The sequence below is a fragment of the Psammomys obesus genome, unplaced genomic scaffold, assembly GCF_907164565.1.
Source record: "Psammomys obesus unplaced genomic scaffold, mPsaObe1.curated_primary_1811, whole genome shotgun sequence".
Classification (NCBI taxonomy): Eukaryota; Metazoa; Chordata; class Mammalia; order Rodentia; family Muridae; genus Psammomys; species Psammomys obesus.
Genome location: NW_026596155.1, coordinates 5132395 through 5146885, shown reverse-complemented (window position 1 = coordinate 5146885; position 14491 = coordinate 5132395). Strand labels below are relative to the sequence as shown.

Genomic DNA, 14491 nt, shown 5'->3' with positions numbered 1-14491 from the left:
GAGCCAGAGATTGTGAACCTCAATTTCAATAACAGTACGAGCATCATGGGAAACAACGTGGAGATTCCTCAAAAATAAAAGTACCATATGATCCATCGGTCTCGTTACCAGGAACAGAGCCAATGTAAATGCAATCAACACATCCAAGGGGAAGCAGCACTCCCATGTTTACTGCAGCACTGTTCATCATAGCCGAGACACAAACCATATGGCCACCAAAATAATGACGACTCGATAAAGAAAAAGTGGTACATATATATGATTGACTATTATCCAGCCAAAAAGAGAGAATGAGAGAAAGTGAAATCCTGTCATTTGTGACACTGTAGATGGTATCAGAGGTCACTATGCTCAGTGAAATAGCACAGCCATAGACAGGTACTAATGGATCTCATCTGCATGGAGAACCCAAAAATGTTGAGACAAGCAAGGATGCTGGTTACTAGAGGCTGCAGGTCGAGGAGGGTGGGATGGAGAAGTGGTTCCCAGCGAGGACTCAGTAAAGTGTGAACCTGAAATTCTGCTACTCACTGCACTCTGAAGTGATCTGCCTGACAATGCGTATTCCAGAAAGCTCCAAGAGAAGAATTTAAATGTTTCACCACAAAGAAATGATAAAATTTTCTTTTGAGGCGATAGACCAAGTTTAATCTGACATAAACATTATACAGTGTACATTATGTACAGAAACAAGACGTACACATAAATATGTACACGTTTTATATTCTTATGTATACTTCTTCATGAGTAAATTTAATTTAAGTGGAAAAATAAGAAAAGAAAGCATTCACTTCACAGACCACAATCAGGGCTCAAAGTTTCCTGGCACAGGTTTGAAGCACTCGATTTACCATGCTTGTGAAATCAGTTTCACGTTTGCCTTCTCCCCAGAGAAAGGTCAGAGAAAGGCCAAGTGTCTGGGCGGCACTTGAAGGCTAAGCCATGGTTCCCACAGCCTTCCAGGCCACTTTCTCGCTGCCGCATCCATGGAGTCTCATCTGCTCAGCCGAACAAAGGAAATCATTTTCCAATGAAAATTATCAAGCTGTTATTGCAATTCATGGTTTCACCTGCTTGCATGTATATAATAGGTTTTTCACCTTTCTGCTGAAGATCTGCATTTTCAAAACTTGCCCACTTGGGAAAGTCCTAGAACTCTGTCTGGGGGACTGAAGTGAATGGTTGCAAAAGCAGCTGTGCAGCAAGTTACACTGCTTTGCACACTCAGTTGGCCCTGGGTGGCAGGAAAGCTGTTTCCACTTTGCTTAACGAGTAGATTAAGCCTGAAAGAATGTGGTGCAAGCCAGGGGGTCCCTTCCCTCCACACAGCCAGATCTCATTCCTGAGATGCAGACATTTGGCAGCTTTTACAGGCCGAACAAGTGCTTCTTAATTGCCAGTGTGGGACCACAGGTGTTTCTTCCCTGCATGCCAGGCAGCTAAGCCACCGCTGTTCTGGACCTGGGAATGACCCATCTGATGAAATGGATCTTTGCTTTGGAGTCTGGCAGCCACAGGGGTCACTAGACTACACACTGAGCATGCGATGCCTTAGTCGAAAGTTTCAAGCGGGATAGTAACGCAGCTATAAACTGTTTTGTTTTTGTTGGGCGACAGCCTGTCTCTGAATGACGTAATGATTCTTTCCTGGAGGGTCAGAGGATACAAATCTGGCATCTGGGCTGGAGTCTAACATTTGCCAAGTGAGTATGATCGTTTGGGTCCTTCAGGACACCGCAGCAGGACTTCTGAGAGTCTTCATTCCCACAGCTGAAGTGCCTGCTTGCCCTTAGGTAGCACAAGCAGAACAACCATGAGTGAGCGCTGATGCCAGGGAGTCAGCTAAGGCCCTGGACCACAGAGAAGGCTGTGTCATGATCCACAGTATGAGAGGAAGGTGTAGAACTGAGGGGTTATGCTGAAGCCCATTCCTCACAGCTCTTAGAAAGATTAAAGTTTCCTGAGTTTCTTGGACACCAGTGTGTGCTGTCTTCTTTTTTAATTTTAATTTTATTTTTTTATATTAATTACAGTTTATTCACTTTGTATCTCAGCTGTAGCCCTCTCCCTCATCCCTCCCGATCCCATCCTCCTTCCCTCATCTCCTCCTATGCTCCTCTCCAAGTCTACTAATGGGGAGGTCCTCCTCCCCTTCCATCTGACCCTAGCCTATCAGGTCTGATCAGGATTGGCTGCATTGTCTTCCTTTGTGGCCAGGTAAGCCTGCTCCCCCATCAGGGGGAGGTGATCATAAAGCCAGCCACTGAATTCATGTCAGAGACAGTCCCTGTTCCTCTTACTAGGGAACCCACTTGGATACTGAGTTGTCATGGGCTACATCTGTGCAGGGGTTCTAAGTTATCATGCATGGTCCTTGGTTGGAGTATCAGTCTCAGTAAAGACACCTGGGCCCAGATTTCTTGGTTCTGTTGCTCTCCTTGGCTCCTGTTTCCATCCAAGTCTTTCTATCTTCTCCTTCTTTCATAAGATTCCCTGCACTCTGCCCAAAGTCTGGCTATGAGTCTCAGCATCTGCTTTGATACCCTATTGGGATGAGTCTTTCAGAGGCCCTCTGTGGTAGGCTCCTGTCCTGTTCCCTGTTTTCTCCCTCTTCCAATGTCCATCCCGTTAGCCTATCTGAGTGAGGAGTGATCATCTTACCCAGAGTTTTCCTTCTTGCTTAGCTTCTTTAGGTGTACAGATTTTAGTATGTTTATCCTATATTATATGTCTAATATCCATTTATAAATGAGTATATATCGTGTGTGTCTTTCTGCTTCTGGGATACCTCACTCAGGGTGATCTTTTCTAGATCTCACCATTTGCCTGCAAATTTCATGATTTCCTTGTTTTTAATTGCTAAGTGGTATTTCATTGTGTAAATGTACCACAATTTCTGTATGCATTCATCAGTTGAGGGGCATCTAGGTTGTTTCCAGGTTCTGGATATTACACATAAAGCTGCTGGTTGAGCAAATGTCCTTGTTGTGTACTTGAGCATATTTTGGATATATGTGCTGTCTTCTTAACTCAGAAAACTGAGAGAGGTTCAGACTGTAACTGTAACAGCATCGCCAATAACAAAAACCCAAACGAAACAACATTCTCCTACAGCAGTGGTTCTCAACCTTCCTAATGCTGCAACCCTTTAATACAGCTCCTCATGTTGTGGTGACCCCCATCCATAAAATATTTTCATTGCTACATCACAACTGTAGTTTTGCTACTGTTGTGAATCCTGTAAATATTTGTGTTTTGGGAAGATGGGGGAGTGTCGAGACCTGTAGTAGGGTGTGTGTTTTTCCTTGTGACCCCAACCTCCTAGAATAATGACTCATGAGACTCAAAATATATTTACAGATACCTAGACCATATAGCTAGGCTCTTCTCTAACTAGCTCATAACTTAAAATAACACATTTATATTAATCTATATTCTGCCACTTGGCTGGTTACCTCTGCTCAGGTACCGTGCCTCCTCACATCTTCCCAGGCGAATCTCCTGTGCCTGGCTCTATCCCAGAATCCTTTCTGCCTACTGGATGTCCCACCTTCTGTTCTACCCTTTCCTATAGGCCATATGTTTATGTTTATTATTATTATTATTATTATTATTATTATTATTATTATTACTGAAGGGTGTTGCATCCATACAGTACACAAGATATTCTCTCTACAGAGACACAGAGGTTAAGAACCATTGTCCTACAACCTGTGCATTTGTCAAGAATGCAGAATTTATAGACTATTTTGTAAGCTGAAGAATGTACATATTGTCACCTATACTGGCTGAAAGCTCCTTGGAATAAAAACCAGATCCCAATTACTTTTATAGCAACCTTGAGGTAATAAGAACATAGCATCTGGAGTTAAATTGACCTGTATTGAATGCCAGACTTTCATAGATTCTTGGCTTTGTAAGATTAATTACCTCCTCAAGCCTCAGTTTACATATCTGCCAAATGGGCATAACATCTTCAGCATCAACTTCTTTGTTGGTTATTTGACAGTGAAAGTGTCAACTATAGGACTCTATATGCATTCAAGAGATATTTTCTAAAAACAGCTAATTTCTACTTTCTAAATAGAAAATTAATTCTAAATAGATATTTTCTAAAGCAGCTAATGTTTTCAAAGATGGGAAAAGATATTGTGCAACCATCTTACATATGAATAAGAGAGAGAACTAAGGGAACTCTGCCTACTGTCCACCATCCATCGTCCAAGGACACATTGGTGGTAGAACCAAAAAAAAAAAAAAAATCATGCCTCCTGGGCCATAGAGACTGCTCAGTGGTTAAAAGCATTTGTTGCTCTTGGAGAAGGCTTGAGTTCAAGCCCCAGCATTCACACAATGGTTCACAATCAGCTATAACTCCAGTTCCAGGGGCTCTGATGCCTTCTTCTGACCTCCTTGACACTAAGCACGCTAAAGCTGCGCGTATACACAAGCACATACAAAATACTCATAGGGTGAAATGAATACATCTGACTTGAGAAAATAACTGTTAAAAATATCAAGACTCTTTTAGATGAGTTCTTAAGGGTCATTTAAGGCCATCTGAGAGTGTCTGCTTACCCAGTGAGCAATGGTCCATCAAGAAACAGAAAAGAGCAGGCAGGTGGTAGATCTGGGACTTTCATCCAAGCTATTGTAATTCCTGGATGCCAGCTTTGTAGCCTCAAAGGCACTGAAAACAGAGTCAGGCTCAGGAATATCTGAGAAGGCTCCTTTTACTGGATACAAAAATAACATTCTGGCTGTGTCCTTATGTAAAGAAAGGATGAAGATGAGCCAGAAGAAACCACAATACCAAGATTCTCCCTTCTCCCTTCTCCCCTAACCCTCTACATATTAGGCCGTTTTATCCTTGTATCAGTGCACTTGGAGTTGGTTAACTTATAAGTGGAAGGAGTTTACAGTTTTAGGTGGAAAGAACTCACCTAGGTAGAAACCCCAGATAGGATTGTCCCGTGGATTTGCCTCTGCTGGGAGTCTTGGCTGAATCACATTATGACTGACAGCATCGTGGTATGAGCATGTGTGAGAAGGACAGAAAACACGGCAGGGCAGGACACTCGAGATGAAAAAGCTTCTTGTGAGGACTAATCACAAGGGTCCCTGAGAACTGTATCCGTTCATCTCCCAAAGGCACAGTGTTGATGCCACAGGCAACTCAGCTGACCTACATCCAGGGGCCTTCAGGGGCCTGGCAACGTCATCACCTGTGGCCGCCGTCAGGTGCCCCACCAGTAAAAAGGACCCACGCATCACCCCACGCTCTCTTGCTCTCTGTCTCTCTGTCCCTCTCTGTCTAGCTCTGTTTCTCTTGGTCTGTTTCTTTGCCCTCATGGCTCATGCAGGCTCTAACTCCTCTCCCCTTCCCTTCCCTTCCCTTCCCGCCCAAATACACCTCCTTGTACCAGACCTGTTCTGCGGCATGTAATTCCTCACATATAACCCACAGCCCTAAATAGCCTAATTACTTCCCATATCACCTCTTCTCGTAAGTGTCTCACTTCTTTTAACATCGCACAGGCTAGGACCAACCTTGAAATACTACAAAGCCTTGGAGGACGAGCCACATCCAAACTGCGAATTTGACTCCATGGTCATTCCACCCTGGAAGATCAAGAGGATCACAGCAAGCACTGGCAGATTGATGCCAGAAAGAGTCCTAGCACGCAGCACTGTTGCCACAGGATTCCCTGTTGGAAGTGACCAGAGAAGGCGGCTACCGGCGGAGGACCTTGTTTTTGTTTGTGTCTCACCCTTCCGCTCTACACTTGACCTTTTCTCTTAAGACCTTTTCTCTTACTGAACTGGAATGTGAAGTTGATCCTGGAGACCTTCGTAAAGATGCTTTGGGGATCGTAGGAGGTGACCTTTGGAATCATGCATCTCTCAAAGACAGTCTTTTTTTTTTGTTTCCTTTTTTTAAAAAGATCTTATTCATGTTATGTATATGAGTATCCTATCTACATGTACATCTGCATGTCAGAAGAGAGCATCGGATCCCAGTATAGATGGTTGTGAGCCACCATGTGGTTGCTGAGAATTGAACTCAGGACCTCTGGAAGGGCAGGCAGTGCTCTTCAGCACTGAGCTATCTCTCCAACCCCCTCTGTAAGACAGTCTTATCCTGTCCTTGCCTTTGCTGCAAGTTTCTGTCGGAGGAAAAGTGACTACTTACAGTGTGAAGGGACTCGAGCCAGCCCAAGGATGGCAAACATGGCTCTGGAGGGCCTCGCCCTTTCCCCATTCCCTCTGTCTTGCTAAAAGACTGTTAAATTGGATTCCTAAAGCTAGCCACCAAACTCTGTTCCCTTATTTGGTCACTTCCTCCTTCTGAGGCTGACTGCCTAGGTCCAGCTACGAAAGTATTGAAGGCCAGCAATTGAAAGCCACCTTTGATTAACCTAATTAACTGCCCAATTAAAATTAAACACCTCTTCCTAACACGGTTTCTTTTTTTTTTTTTTTTTTTTTCTTTTTACTTTTATAAACTATCATTTGCCTATGGGCCATGGCTGTCTCCTCTCTGTCCAGAGGCAGTCCTTTGTCCCTTCTGGACAAATACCCCTTCTCCCTCTCCTTTGTTCCTTTCTCCCTTCTCCCTCATCCTCAATCTCCTGTTTTCATCTCGGAGTCCCTGCCCTTTGTCCTAGTGTTTCATGTGGATCCAAGTCCTTTCACAGTGTCCAAAAAAAACAAATGGAACAACCAATCCTATGAAGTTCAAAAAACTTAACTCCGTGAGTAAAACGTTGAAAACTCAAGGAATCGCACTCCCAGCCTCACAGAGAAGGCCTCCTGCAACACTAGAATGACAGCGCCTGTACATCGGAGCGTGTCAGGACAAGTGGCTGACTTTCAGTTCCTCTGGCATCACCATTTCACTTCATCTGTTTGGGAGCAGCATGTACCTGATAAGAGCAGCTGTCTGTCACAAGCTGGTGGCTCGGGAAGTCTGTTTTCTCCTCAAGAAAAACTCTAAAGTAGTTTGACTGACTGGAGCCTGGAGTCAGGTGGAAATATTCAGTAGCTTAGTGATGGGAAGATACTGTGGAGCCCACAGTGTTTGGCGTTGCTTTGGTACCAGGATAGAGATGGAAAGCGCGGAGGAAGGGACTGAAAGAGAAGGCAAAGAAGGAAAGTTGATGGCAAGAGAGACAGCTCAGTGGTTAAGAGCACCAATTGCTCCAAGATGACCCAGGTTCAGTTCCCAGCACCCTATATGTATTGGTTGGTTTTGTATGTCAACTTGACACAAGCTTTGTGTCAAGAAATGCAGTAGAAATAAAAGTCTCCTTCAGAGAGGAAGAAGCCTCAGTTCAAGAAATGCCTCCATGAGATCCGGCTGTAAGGCATTTTCTCAATTAGTGACCAGCTGGGGAGGGCCCCACCCATGGTGGGTGGAGCCATCCCTGGGCAGGTGGTCCTGAGTTCTATAAGAAAGCTGGCCGAGCAAGCCATGAGGAGCAAGCCAGTGAGCAGCACCCCTCCATAACTTTTGCATCAGCTCCTGCCTCCAGGACCCTGCCCTGTTTTAGTTCCTGTCCTGACTTCTTTCAATAATGAGCAGCAATACGGAAGTATAAGCCAAAGAAACCCTTTTCTCCCCAGTTTGCTTTTGGGACATGGTGTTTCATCACAGCAAATAAATACCCTAATTAGGACGCCATGGTGGTCACAACCATCTATAAAGTCCATCTCCAGGAAGTCCAGTGACCTCCTCTGGCCTCAGTGGCTACCGAGCAGCCACATGGCACACATACATAAATGCAAGCAAAGCACTCATACGCATAAAATCAAAATAAGTCTTAAAAGGGGAACGAACACACAGAGAGAGAGAGAGACGTAAAAGCTGCACGTGGTGATGAACGGCTGTAACCCTGGGGATGGGGGTGGGTAGGACAGAGGCATGCGGATCCCAGAAGTTCTCTGGCCAGCCAGTCTATCAGAAACATCGAGCTCCAGGTTCACAAGAGGCCCTGTCTCAAGAGAATACAGTCGGAGGGGTAGAACGGACCACCCAGCGTCCTCCTCTGGCCCCTGCATAGGCACACAGAGAGAGACTAAATAAAAATAACATAACTTTCCTACAATAAAAGAAAACAAAAAAAAAATGAAGTAGAAATAAAAATTACTAGTCCTGGGGAGACACAGGAGACAGAGCATTTCTTCACACCATCACACTGAGTGCAGAGGGAGAGGAAAAGAAAAAGAAAAAAAGAGGACAGGAGAAAAGCATCCAGAATCTGGGTGCCCCTAGCAGTGACAGAGGGTAATGCAGGAATAGGAGAAGAGAGCAAGGGCTGCAGCAAAAACCATCAGCTCTGCGCAGCCTCCTTATAAGGACACTGACTATAGGCTGGGTGTTACCGAATCCTGATTTTTAAAAATCAGTTTGAAGTCCAAACCTTTACATGAATTATTCCAAATTCTAAGTAGCGGTAAATCACTATTCTTCGTTTTAAAATGCATGTGCAGGGCATATCTGAATCAAGACTGAGCCTGTCTGGTGAAGGAGGAGCCGCGGAAGAGTGCGTAGCTAATGTGAATAAAGAGGCAGAGAGCTGCTAGCAGAGCCTAGCATGCGGGAGTGGCTGGGGCGTTCTGGATCTGGGAGCACGAGCTTGGGACTCACTCAGCTTTTGCTGTCTCTTGTATGTGAACAGAAAAATAATAATGACCTTGCCTAGTCGGTGAGCTCACTGGAGAGGCTGCCATTGGGTGTAGGCATAGGTGACGGAGCTGGGTGCGGGAAGAGCGTGGACGGGGCTTCTCCTCCAGGCCAAGGCCTTCTGGATCCAGACTTGGGGCCGGTTTGAGAATCTGAGTTTCTCTTTCATGGCTTAGCAATTACAGTGGGTCACTTAGAACCTTCAGGAAATGAACAGTCTTTGGGGGACTCGACCATAGAGGCATCCCTAGGTTCTGAAGAAATGTGCTGCCGTTTTTAAACCCGTTGACTCTGAAAACAGAAACCAACAGCTTTGCTTCTAATGAATATTTTAGGAGTCTTCACCCAATACTTTTCTGGTTTGTCTGTGTTTTCCCGCTTCAGTGTTCACTGTAAAGAAGCAGAAGGAATGTAATGTAACTAGGGGTCAAGATCTGTAAATAGAGAAGATTGGGACCACGTCTTCTTTTTGGGAATCCTGGATTCAGTGTATTTTATGGGCTCCACTGAACCCAGCATATGCCTGTGTACAAAGGAAGGGATAGTCTATTCAGTGAGGTCTGTGGAGGCAGGAGGGGTGGCCTCAAACGGAAATCGAGTGAAATAAGTCTTCCATTTGACAGATTTCTGAATTACACATTAAAAAAAAAAAAAATAGAAATTGAGCCAAAAAGAAGGACTTAAAGTCAAATAATGTGCTCTGTACTGTATTTATTTAGGAGTTAACATTTTTGTTTTTGTTTGTTTTGTTTTTTTCATTCTTTAGTTGTTTGTTTGTTGTTGTTTTCACAAAATATACTCTGATTTCCCCCTTCCCTCTACTCCTCCCAGTTTCTGCCCATCTCCCCTCCCATCTGTATTCTCCACCTTTCTGTCTCTCATTAGAAAACAAACAGGATTCTAAGGAATAATAATCAAGTATAATACAGTGGAATAAGATAAAACAAAACTCAACCCATCAGCATAGGACAAGAACCTCCAAAGATGTTCTTGAATTCCTTTTGTGTTGACAGTCGTTTGTTTCCTCAGTGAGTCTGCCTTGGGAAAAACCAAACTTTCATTTGCAAGTGGCTATCAACTTGAGATAGGTTCTGGGTTAGCCATGAGGGCATATGTCCACTTCTCTTTTCAGCTCCAGAACCCTATCTGGTGGAGATCCTGCAGGCTATGCACACGCTGCCACAGTTCTTGTGAGTTCATACACAGGATCAACATTGATCCTATGTGTTTAGAAAGCTTTGTCTCCTTGGTGTCCTCCATCCTGTCTGGTTCTTACATTCTTTCTCCCTCCCTCTTTCACAGGATTCCTTCAACCTTGAGAGGAGGGATTTGTTGACAACATCCCATCTAGGACCAAATGTTCCAAGGTCTCTCATTCTCTGCATATTGTCTGGCTGTGGGCCTCTGTATCTGTTCCCATCTACTGCAGGAGGAAGCTTCACTGATGATGGCTGAGCAAGGCGCTGATCTATGAGTGTAGCAGAATGTTGTTAGGAGTCATTTTATTGCTATCGTTTTGTTGCTGTTGTTTGTTTTCTGAGACAGGATTTCTCTATGTAGCCTTTGGCTGTCCTGGAACTCACTCTGTAGTGAGTTGGCCTCTAATGCATCCAGATCCCCCTGCCTCTGCCTCCTGAGGTGCTGGGATTACAGGTGTGCACCAGCACCGCCTTGGCTGCTATGCTCTTTTAGTAAAACAGTTGTGCTTGGTTTTACCCAGGTTCTCGGTCACCCAAGCTTTGTGCCACTGTTTCACTACTGCCTCTCGCTGGCAGGACACCACTGCAGGTCAGTAGGTTTGTAGCCAGGTTGGTGTTTACCTTTCCCCTTTGGTAGAGTGCTGTCTCGGTTAGGGTGTCTAAAAAAGCAAGCTGGGGAGGAAAGGGTTTACTTGGCTTTCATCTCCACATTAGAGTCCATCATTAAAGGAAGCCAGAACTGTGCGTGAGGGTCGGTATGTGATTTCATCCGTAGTAGTGCTTCCTTTATGAACTTGGGTGCCTTCGTGTCTGCTGCATAGATGTGAAGAATTGCAATGTCCTCTTGGTGGGTTTTTTCCTTTGGTGAGTATGTAGTGTCCTTCCCTATCTCTTTTGATTAGTTTTGGTTGAAAACTTATTTCGTTAGATATTAAAATGGCTACACCAGCTTGCTTTTTAGATCCCTTTGCTCGGAATATCTTTTTCTAATCTTTTCCCTGAGGTAATATTTATTCTTGATGTTGAGGCGTGTTCCGTGGATAAAGAAGAAAGAAAGATTAAGTTTTTGCATTCATTCTGCTAGTCTGTGACTTTTTCTTGGGGAATTGAGAGCACTGATATTGAAATTTACTAATGAGAAATTTGTTGGTTTCTGTTAGTTTATCATTGTGGCAGTAGTGGTAGTGTGTGTGTGTTTCCCCTTTTTGATTTACTAGTCTAGGATTATTTATTTCTTATGCTTTGAGGAATGCAGTTAACCTCTGTAAGTTGGAGTTTTTCTTCTAGCACCTTTTGTTGAGCTGGATTTGTAGCTTAAATTATCATAGAATGTGTTATCTGTATGTACAGTGATTGAAAGTTTTTCCAGGTATACTACTCTGGGCTTGCACATGTGGTTTCTTAGAGCCTGCAGCACATCTGTCCAAGCCTTTCCAGCCTTTAGAGTTTCCATTGAGAAGTCAATTATTATTCTAACAGGTCTGCCTTTATATGTTTCTTGATCTTCTTTTCCCCCTTGCTGCTTTTAATATTCCTTTTTTGTTCTGTCTGTGTAGCGTTTTGGTTATTATGTTCTGAGGGGAATTTTTTTTCTGATCCATTCTATTTGGTGTTCAATATGCTTCTTGTACCTTGTTAAGCATTGCTTTTTTTTAAAATTTTCTTCTATAGTTTTGTTGAAAATATTTTCTGTGCCTTTAACCTGGGTTTCTTCTTTCTCTAGTTCTATTTTTCTTAGATTTGATCTTTTCATAGTGTCCCATATTTTCTGAATGTTTTGTGCCAGACTTTTTTTTTCTTCAGCTTTAACATTTTCTTTTACCATGGTGACCATGTCAGCTACCATGTCTTTAGTATCCAGGATTCTCTTTTCCATCTCTTGTAGTTCGTTGGTGAGGCATGCCTTTTAGGCTCTCATTTCTACTTTACCCTCAGTTTGGGGTTTGTTTATTGATTGTATTTCCACTTATTTAACTGCTTTATCCATTTCCTTCTACTATTTTGTTTTTATAGATTTGTTTAAGGGATTTATTTACTTCATCTTTAAGGGTCTCTAGTATATTCATAAATGCTATTTTAAAGCTCTTGTCCTGTGCTTCAGCTATGGTGCAGTTCTCAGGGCCTACTCTAGTAGGGCTTCTAGACTCCAGTGGAGATATACTGTCCCAGCTGTTTTACTTGTGTTTTTACAATGACATCTAGGCATCTGGCTTGGGATGATTGTAATTCTAGGTGTTGAAATCTGTTGTTATCTTTGTTGGATGGGTGTCAAAGGGAGAGATGTTAGAGGAAGGTCCAACTATGTTTGCAAATGATGATTTCGGTGCCTTGAGATCTGGTTACCGTCCTGCTGTGGGCATTGTTATGAATGTTGAACTATCTCCTATACCCATGTGATGGTAAGGAATGTTCCCCAATTATCCACGATTGGCTGAATAAATTCCTACACACTTGGGCAGGACAGAGTAAGGTAGGTGTGGCCAAAGTTCAAAGGCTTTGAAGAGAGGAGGATCATGGGAAGCAGAGAGAAACAGGTACCGGAAGGAAGCAGAGAGCCTCGATGGGTTAGCATGGAAAGGAGCACATGGCTGGATCAGCGTCAATAGAGGAAAGCAGCCCAGATGAAGAACATCAGTGTTTTGAGATAATGGATGTTAGGTATCCCAGACAGAAATGATTAGAGCAGAAGGCATGAATGGGGGCTTGGGAGGTAAAGGTAGCTTAGGGGGTAATATCTGCCTTTCCCCAGGTAAAATATGGCTATTTTAAAATCTATCAGGTGTCTGTGTCTTTCACTGATTATAGTAGCAGGAGAGGCCACAGCAGGCAGTCTCTTGGGTCGCTGAGGATGAGACCTGAGGATGTGGAGGAGAGGATGGAGAGAGAGGGACCTGAAGCCTCCCTACCTGCTTTCTGGTCTACCTGCATCTCATAGGCTTCACTGGCAGATTCCCAGGAAACGCCTTCAGGAGCTGTGGGATGAGATAACAGGATGAGTGATGAGGAAGGCTGGAGAAGAAGAAGAGCCGAGTAATGTGCTGGAGATGGGGGCAGAAAAGATGGGGAGACTACAAGTCACTGGCTTTGAAATGGGCAGTGCTTGTTCACAGTTAGTGTGAATTCACTACTAGATACCTCTTTCTCCTCTTGAGGGCATGGGAACGTTCAAGAAGATTTGGAAAGAAAGGAGAAAATAATCTGGTGAGTGTGTGTGTGTGTGTGTGTGTGTGTGTGTGTGTGTGTGTGTGTGTTATTTTGCTGAGGCTGAGAAATTATTCATTCACACAGAAGTGTCCAGACTACAAAAGGAAGATATTAATGTTAATTCCACTGGAGTCACAGTTTTGCTTACAAATGAGTTCTGACTTAGCTGACAATACATGCCTGGTAAGGTCACACAGTTCTTCACAACTCCCACAAGATGGCAGCATTTCACCAAAGACGTGCCTCTCGTTGACTTATAACAGAAACAAGTAGAAGTCAGTAAACAGTAAGTTGAGGCTTCATAAAAATAGAGAGAGCTCAAAACAGTTGCAAACCTGGATGGCTCCCCCTCCCCCCAGGAAATGAAAGCTTTTAATCTGAGAAGTAGCTTTCAAATGTCATGGCTTTCTGCCTGCTCCAACTTAGAACAAGTCCCATTTGATTCCTTCATCACTGTCCACAATCTACCACGTGAGGGCAGTAAAGGCCCTTTCAGTGCCGAGGTCTGCTTTTTTTTTTGTTTGTTTTCGGAGTTGAGGTTTCTGGATCAATTCTGTTCAAGATGCCTTGAGTTCTTATGGGAGGTGGATGTCCAGTCATCTCTTGAGGCGGCTCCACTTCTCCAAGCTGCCACGAGCCCAATGGAAGCAAAAACAGGGTCAAGGGCCAACTCACACTTTCTCCATGATCGGCCTAATAAACATGGTCATCTTCTGCCTTCCATCCATCCCTCAAACTCCTCTCCAAGCACCTTCTGAGCTCCCAGCCCAGCCTCGTTTGAGTCTGTTTGATTTCTTCAGGAGCGATTACTTTCAGCATTTGCAGTCAGCATAACACATATCCCGGGATCCATGAAGATGGTGACGAGATGGGTGACTCCATGTCACACTGGAGACAGAAGAAACGCACGAGGAGAGTACAGTTGATGGTGTTGCCTACCGCAGCAGTAAAGGCCTACACAGGACCATCGTCACCCTCTGGGATGATATACCTCCGGGACTGACAGTCGGCCGACTTTGAGTACAATGTCAAGACTGCTGTGATCGCTCTCGCTGTCCCCACCGCCACCAGACATTCACACTCGCACGGTAACATGCTATCGCTTTGGCAATCCCTCCTTCATTACTGGAAAGAAGCAATTCCGGAAGGTCTTTAGGAGGTAAAGGAAAGCAAGAAAAAGAGGCTTCTGAGTAGCTTAAAGATTACTGAAGAAAAAAAAAAAAAAAAAAAAGGGTGGGTGGACCGGTTGATGGATATTGTCTTCAGACAGAAAGGAAGTAGACTTTGTGAAATCACTTTGGTCTTCCCACCCACCCCCCGCTGCCACACACACACACACACACACCGGCCCCTGTAATTCAGGATGCTCTGTCTGCCTCGCCACTGCTCAGATTGTATCTCC

General features: G+C 44.1%; 1 pseudogene; it reads right to left on the bottom strand.

The window, feature by feature from the left end:
* The window catches only part of LOC129667090 (PRELI domain-containing protein 1, mitochondrial-like), an 85897-nt pseudogene extending 71713 nt beyond the window's left edge, over positions 1-14184 (bottom strand).
* Between the last annotated feature and the right edge of the window lie 307 nt (positions 14185-14491).